Source organism: Coenobita brevimanus, chromosome 37, assembly GCF_032717465.1.
Source record: "Coenobita brevimanus isolate Jiangsu-jjx chromosome 37, ASM3271746v2, whole genome shotgun sequence".
Taxonomy (NCBI): Eukaryota; Metazoa; Arthropoda; class Malacostraca; order Decapoda; family Coenobitidae; genus Coenobita; species Coenobita brevimanus.
Window position 1 is genome coordinate 3,889,775 of NC_136990.1, and position 7,055 is coordinate 3,896,829.

Below are 7,055 nucleotides of genomic sequence, written 5' to 3' on the forward strand. Positions count from 1 at the left end.
AAGCATTTGGTCTGACGTGGCTTAAGCATCAGGTAATGTTTACATGAAAGAAAAAAAACAACTGCTCTAAAGAAACAAAAATTAAAGATGCTACGAGGTCACAAAGACGTCGAGCCCAAATCTGCGCTTGATTCGTGATGCTTGATCGATCTAAACCAATATTAGATAACTTGTTCCCAGACCCAAGAACAGCATAAACGAGTATGTCACTTTTGCTACAGATGATTCAAGTAGTCATAACATACAGTAATCATTAACATCGATACATACACAGATACAAAGAAACGGATTCGATTACAAAAGCTATACATTCTCTTAACACAGATGCGTAGATACACACTCCATCACATTACCCAGCCTTTGTCATCGCTGGAGTCATGAAGAGATATGAACACAACGTACAAGGCGGCCAACCTTTCAGCAAAATGCATCCAACCTACACTTACAGAGTCACAGATTTCCCCCCTCTGTCGCTAATCCTTTCCTAAGACCTGGCCTCTGTAACCCACCAGAACAAATAAGGGAGCTCACGACACACTACTGTAAAAGGCAGCCTGAATAAGAGGCTGCAAGGATGACTGTAACTAACACTGGGGGTTCATTAGGCCTGCACTTCACCCTAGTACAGTGAACAGAAGCTACTGGAAGTGGTGAGCTATACTTTCTTTACTCTTACTTGGCTTAAAATTGCCATCTCTCCATCTTGAATGCCGAGTTGTAACAAGAGATTAACACTAAATTATGGTGCTAGTCAGGAAGAAGTGCTATGGAAAGGATGTAGAGCCACAGCACTGTCTTTTTCTACCACTGAGCTTCATAAAATAAGCTGCAAACGGATGACAATCTTGGCCAAGTTAAGGTGAGAAAAGAATAAACATTTACTGGCTTGTTGATCTCTCAGCCTAATTATGTCAGGAGAGTTAATCTCCTACTCACTCTTGGCCAACATAGTCTGACAAGATTCTCTCTCTCACACACACACACACACACACACACGCACACACACACATACCTTACGTGGGAAGACTGAAGACTATTCTGTTATCTAGCATGGGCGGGAGAAAAACGGAAAAGAATGTGAAAGGACTAAAATGTTCACCATCGTATGTGATGAAAGTTTTCTGATACGCTCACTACAGACACGCCACGTCCTTAAAAATATCCTCTCTAAAATTTTCGGCTTCAATATTCTGAATATCTGGTCCAAAAAAGGGAAGGAAAAAAGGAAAAATCTATTACTCTCTGGCCGGGACGTGGAAAGGTCTAAGGTTAACTTGCTAAAATCCAGACTGGCTAGGATTCAAGATATTTAGCATTTCTAGGCCAAGTTAGAAAGAAAAGAGTATTGTAGTCTCACATACATGGAAACATGAAGCAAATATCTGCCGTCGACTGTGCAAATATGGCGTGGGAAATAAACAAGGCAACAGCACACACTTGACATCACATCGTAGACATAAACATAGGCTGAGAAAAGTTTACATTATACATCATGTTTTTTTATTACTTCCACGTCAGCACTGTGGAGGGTTGGTCAAGGCAGGGGAGTATATTTGTGGTCAGTAGTCCTTTACACGTCTGAATATGTGCTGCTGCTGCTGGTGGTGGGGAGGAATATCTTCACGTGACGGCATCAGTATGACAGGGCGGTGGAGCTTCCCTGTTTTACAAATGCCCCTCAGTTACCTCTCTATCCCTCAGAAAGGATGGTGATCTACGGTAGGGTAACTTCAGTCTGCAGTCCACCAGGTTCTCGGTCAAGTGAGACTGGGATTGTAAATACTACTATCATTACTATAATACTACTACTACTACTGCAATAACACTCGATGGTTTCTCTAAGCTGTGAGAAAACCCGGGAGTCAAAGGTTTAACAGACATAATCGCCGCTAAAATTACTGTAATAGCGATGCCAGGGAGACAAATGAACACCATGACTCAGGCTGCAGGAACAGTGATGGTAAGTGGTGGGTGAAGAGAGCAGGGCAAAAAAGAGCAAAGCAGGGCAGGGAAGGGCAGCGTAGAAGAAGGCAGGGGAAGTGTTGGGCAGGGCAAGGCAGGGCAGAGCAGAGGGAGGGCAGGGCAAGGGGAGGGTACAGTAGGATAGAGCAGGGCAGGACAGGGGAGGGGAGGCTAGGACAGATAGGCTGTGCACGCGGCTGGTCACATCTCCTCTTAACGGGATTAATGAGAACAGTAAACAGAGGAGACTATAATATGCCCCCATTAATTAGGACTCACAGCCATCTCAGCATCTTGGGGTACTGAGGTGTATGAAGAGATTAACACTAGAATATGGTGCTAGTCACGAAGAAGTGCTCTGGAGAGGAGATGGGGCCGTAGTACTGTCTTATTCTGTCACTGAGCTACGGGAAATAGGCTGCAATATTACGACCATCTCGGCCTAGTTAAAATGAATGAACTATAGTGAGTGATAAAGGGGAGAGAATGGCAGAGAAAATGTAGGAGAGAGAGAGAGAGAGAGAGAGAGAGAGAGAGAGCTGAGTACATAAAAAACAGACAAAATCAAGAACATACGAGGAGAAGGCGCCGTAAGATACCGAACGAGGCACAGACAGACAAGCAGGAGGTGGTAGTTCTTGTATTACCAGTCCAATGGGGGAAAAACTAGACATCAAAGCGAAGTTAATTGGCAGGGAGGCCGTAAAGATAAGGCCCAATCAGACACGAGTTCCTTTAAAAACAATCACTTACATATATTTCTTCTGGGGCTGCGGGATCAGACTGCTACTTACCTTCACTCCTTGTCAAATATTTCTCAATCTATGTTCAGAGAAATTAGTACGCTCTCTTGACATGTGCCTGAGGCTCCGTTTGATAGGGTTTGCTGTTTGTTGGCTTAGGTTTCGTAACACTTTCCTCTAAGCGATTTATTTTGTAATTACTCGTATTCCTCAATCCACTCTCAGAGAAATTAGCGCCACTCCAACCTGACATCATCATCAGAATCATCACCTTCATCTCTCTCTCTCTCTCTCTCTCTGTAACCAAAACAGATCAATTTCGCGGTCATTTTATTGGCAGGCAAGTTCCACAGCATGTTGCTCAAACACCTTAACCATACTCTTTTTACTCTGACTAAAATTGCCATCTTTCCATCTTAAATGCTGAGTTGCAACAATAGATTAACACTAAAATATGATGCTAGTCACGAAGAAGTGCCATGCAATGAATGTAGAGCCGCAACATTGTCTTTTTCTGACCAGTACAGGTTAAAAAAAAATGGCATACTAAAATTACACTTACTTCATTGTTACGCCTCATTGGCCGTGTGTGTGTGTGTGTGTGTGTGTGTGTGTGTGTGTGTGTGTGTTAAAAGAAAAGCATTTCAGTTATTGGTTGTGCTTGTATTACTTCGTGTTTGTGGATGTGTGTGTGTGTGTGTGTGTGTGTGTGTGTGTGTGTGTGTGTGTGTGTGTGTGTGTGTGTGTGTGTGTGTGTGTGTGTGTGTGTGTGTGTGTGTAGGCAGTCACTTTTTCACACCTTCTGAAATGCCAGTAGCTTCTGAACTAGGCCTATGTGTCAGTCAACTCTGGAACTGTCTTCATCTGTCTGTATTTCCTTCTGTCTATGATCTCCAGTCTTTTAAAAGCAATGTGTCCAGGCATCTCGAAATGAACAGATCTTGAATTTTGCTTTTTTTTTTCTTGGAGGGAACAAACGTGCTATCTACCCTTTAGTTCCTTCTTCCTTGCAAAAAAAAAAAAAAAAAAAAAAAAAAAGAGGCCACCTTTTCTTTCCCATGCGGTCAGATTTTTTAATTTCCCGGCCTCTGGTATACACTGAGTTGGAGATTAAATTACTAACCGGCAGACGTTAAGTATAGCAATTAGCTGAGCTGGCTGAATCTCACTGCCGTCTTTGGAAACTGATCTTATGAGAGATAATTACTTGTTGGAAGAAGCTGACTGACCTTATACATGCAAGAAATAGTACTCGCACAGGCACAGATGCAGGCACACACACACACACACACACACACACACACACACACACAGAAGTATAGATAGACACCTGCACAGATTCACACACACACACACACACACACACACACACACACACACACACACACACACACACACACGAAATTTATAATTACATCCACGACTTTGCTTCTGGATCTCCATTAATTAGCCGCGAAATTGTTGGGACTGAATCATTGTGTGTGTGTGTGTGTGTGTGTGTGTGTGTGTGTGTGTGTGTGTGTGTGTGTGTGTGTGTGTGTGTGTGTGTGTGTGTGTGTGTGTGTGTGTGTGTGTGTGTGTGAGAGAGAGAGAGAGAGAGAGACCTGGAAAGATTCTGATCCCTCCTACCCTCGTCTTTCCTTCAAAAACCAGGCACATCTGTATAACGGGGCAGTGGAGCAGCTGGACTATATCAATGCCACCACGTGAAGGCGTCCCTCTCCAATATCCAAAGCCGTCCTGAGGCTAATGGGAGTTAGGATCAATCTACACGTTAAAAAATAGTGACTACCAATTAGATTCTGTTAATATATCCTTCACTGACTAGTAATAGATGCTTTATCAACTGGCAACTCCTCCGCTGCCCAGTCTCGATGGCCAATATATCATCTATCGATAAAAAAAAAGGTTAATTTGCATATTCAATTATCAGTCGATCCTTGTGTGATGTAGAAAGCTTATGTTTATGAATTGGCTGTCATATCAGAGTCAATGCTTTGTTCGGCCCTTGAATGCGATGTCTTCTTTCATTCTGCTAAGGCTATGTGGGGACAGACTGACTAGGAAAGTGTATAAAAGTGATGTGTACGGGGGAAGGGAGAGGGACTGACTAGGAGGGTGAGTGTGAGGTGTAAGGGGGAAGAGAGAGGAAGCAACAGAGGATGTGATGGACAGATGGGATGAGAGTAAGGCGGTGAGAATTCGAGAGGATGGCAGAAGACAGTGTAGCATGGAAGCTGTTTATTTATGGCCACTTCTTCCTAGATTAAGGCGTCCGGCTATAGATAAGTGGAAAGAATAAAACAAGACGATTTGACCCATTTTAGATGTGTGTGTGTGTGTGTGTGTGTGTGTGTGTGTGTGTGTGTGTGTGTGTGTGTGTGTGTGTGTGTGTGTGTGTGTGTGTGTGTGTGTGTGTGTGTGTGTGTGTGTGTGTCATAACAGGATGTACAGCCAGGTGGTTTATACTGGCAGCGTCACTAGCGACCTCTGAGTCATGCATATTAAACCAGCACATATGTGTGAGGCGGTGAGAGGCTTACAGGAATATACTTGCCCACACTGCTGTACCTCTCACCCACCACAATGATTAGCCTACTAATTTGCATAGAAGGAAACGACCTAGGTATTGATAGATTTAGATAGACATAATGTGTGTGTGTGTGTGTGTGTGTGTGTGTGTGTGTGTGTGTGTGTGTGTGTGTGTGTGTGTGTGTGTGTGTGTGGTGACTGAACCGACGGAATCACACACAGCCCCCCCCCCCTACACACACCACCCACCACACACACATCCCCTCCCCTCCACACAGCATGTTTTAATGTGCTATTCTCCGAGGTAATGCAGTAGGCCTGGCCATAATTCTGTACAAAATCCCACTCTGTTTAAGCCACTGTCGGCCAAAAACTGGATGTACTCAGGGATCCCGTGCCTTTGCTTGTTAGGAGACTGTGGGGTATTGATTAGAGCACCTGGCATGAAATTGGAAGAACGGGATTTGATCTTGCAGTCAGACCGTTAGATAAAACTGGTTAACGTATATCCTTGTTGGCCCTTCATTAAACATTTACCCTTTTAACATTAACTTGGCCTAAAATTGCCATCTGTCCATCTAGAATGCTGAGTTGTAACAATGAATTAATACATGAATCTAATGCCAATCACGGAGAAGAGCTTAGGAAACTAAAGACTTAGTAGGAACATGAGTTTTCTTGGTCGGCTGATAACATTAACTTGGCCTAAAATTGCCATCTGTCCATCTAGAATGCTAAGTTGTAACAATGAATTAACACAAGAATATAATGCCAATCACGAAGAAGTGCTTAGGAAACTAAAGACTTAGTAGGAACATGAGTTCTCTTGGTCGGCTGATAGTAATTTATACATAGCACATTTAAACAAAACAGGTTAAAGTTGAAAGTCATATATTCTGGACAAGATTCATAAATTGATATGCTTCAGACAATTCCTTGCTGGCGCCACAGAGATCCTGGGCTTGAGATTTAAAGACGTTTATGGCTAATAATGTATACTGTTCAAGCATTACTAATAGAGAATAAAGAGGTAAACAGCTGGAAGCCAAATGATAAGGAGTAAGAAGGATAGTCTGGACACACACACACACACACACACACACACACACACACACACACACACACACACACACACACACACACACACACACTCTCTCTCTCTCTCTCTCTCTTTCTGTGTGTGTGTGTGTGTGTGTGTGTGTGTGTGTGTGTGTGTGTGTGTGTGTGTTTTACTTATCACCTCTCCTGACGATATAGGAAGCCAAATGAAGGGAGTAGATCGATTCCAACACATACGATACTGAGAATAACTGGTAAGTGATGACGATCGTCATCCACTCACTCGGTGTAGTGCTGCCTACTTTTTCCTTCGCTTTTATCATTCTCTGTCTGTGCCTGCTCTCCTCTCTCCCTATTTTTCCCGTCTTTTCTGTCATCTTTTATTACTCTTCTTCCCACTTTAGTCGGCTCTACACTGAGTGAAAGCCTATTGGTTTTCTGTAATCCCATTTACCATCCTGGGTGGTAACCATATAACCAGATAATGGAATGATATGGAGCCTGCTATGGTGCCCTGTTAACTTGGTGGAGACGCAAATGCAGCGTCCATCCGGGAACCAAACCTCCACCCTCTTCCCCAATCCCCGCTCTGGAAAGGCGCTATCCGCTGCGGGGGAGCATTGGTTCACTGCATGGGACGGCCTTGCAGGGGCCGCTGCTTGCCTGCAGTTGATGAGTCTACTCGACCACACAGACCGGGGTTACCCTACAACAACAGCAACTGGGAACAACTTGAAGATGCACTTTTTGCCCGTATAA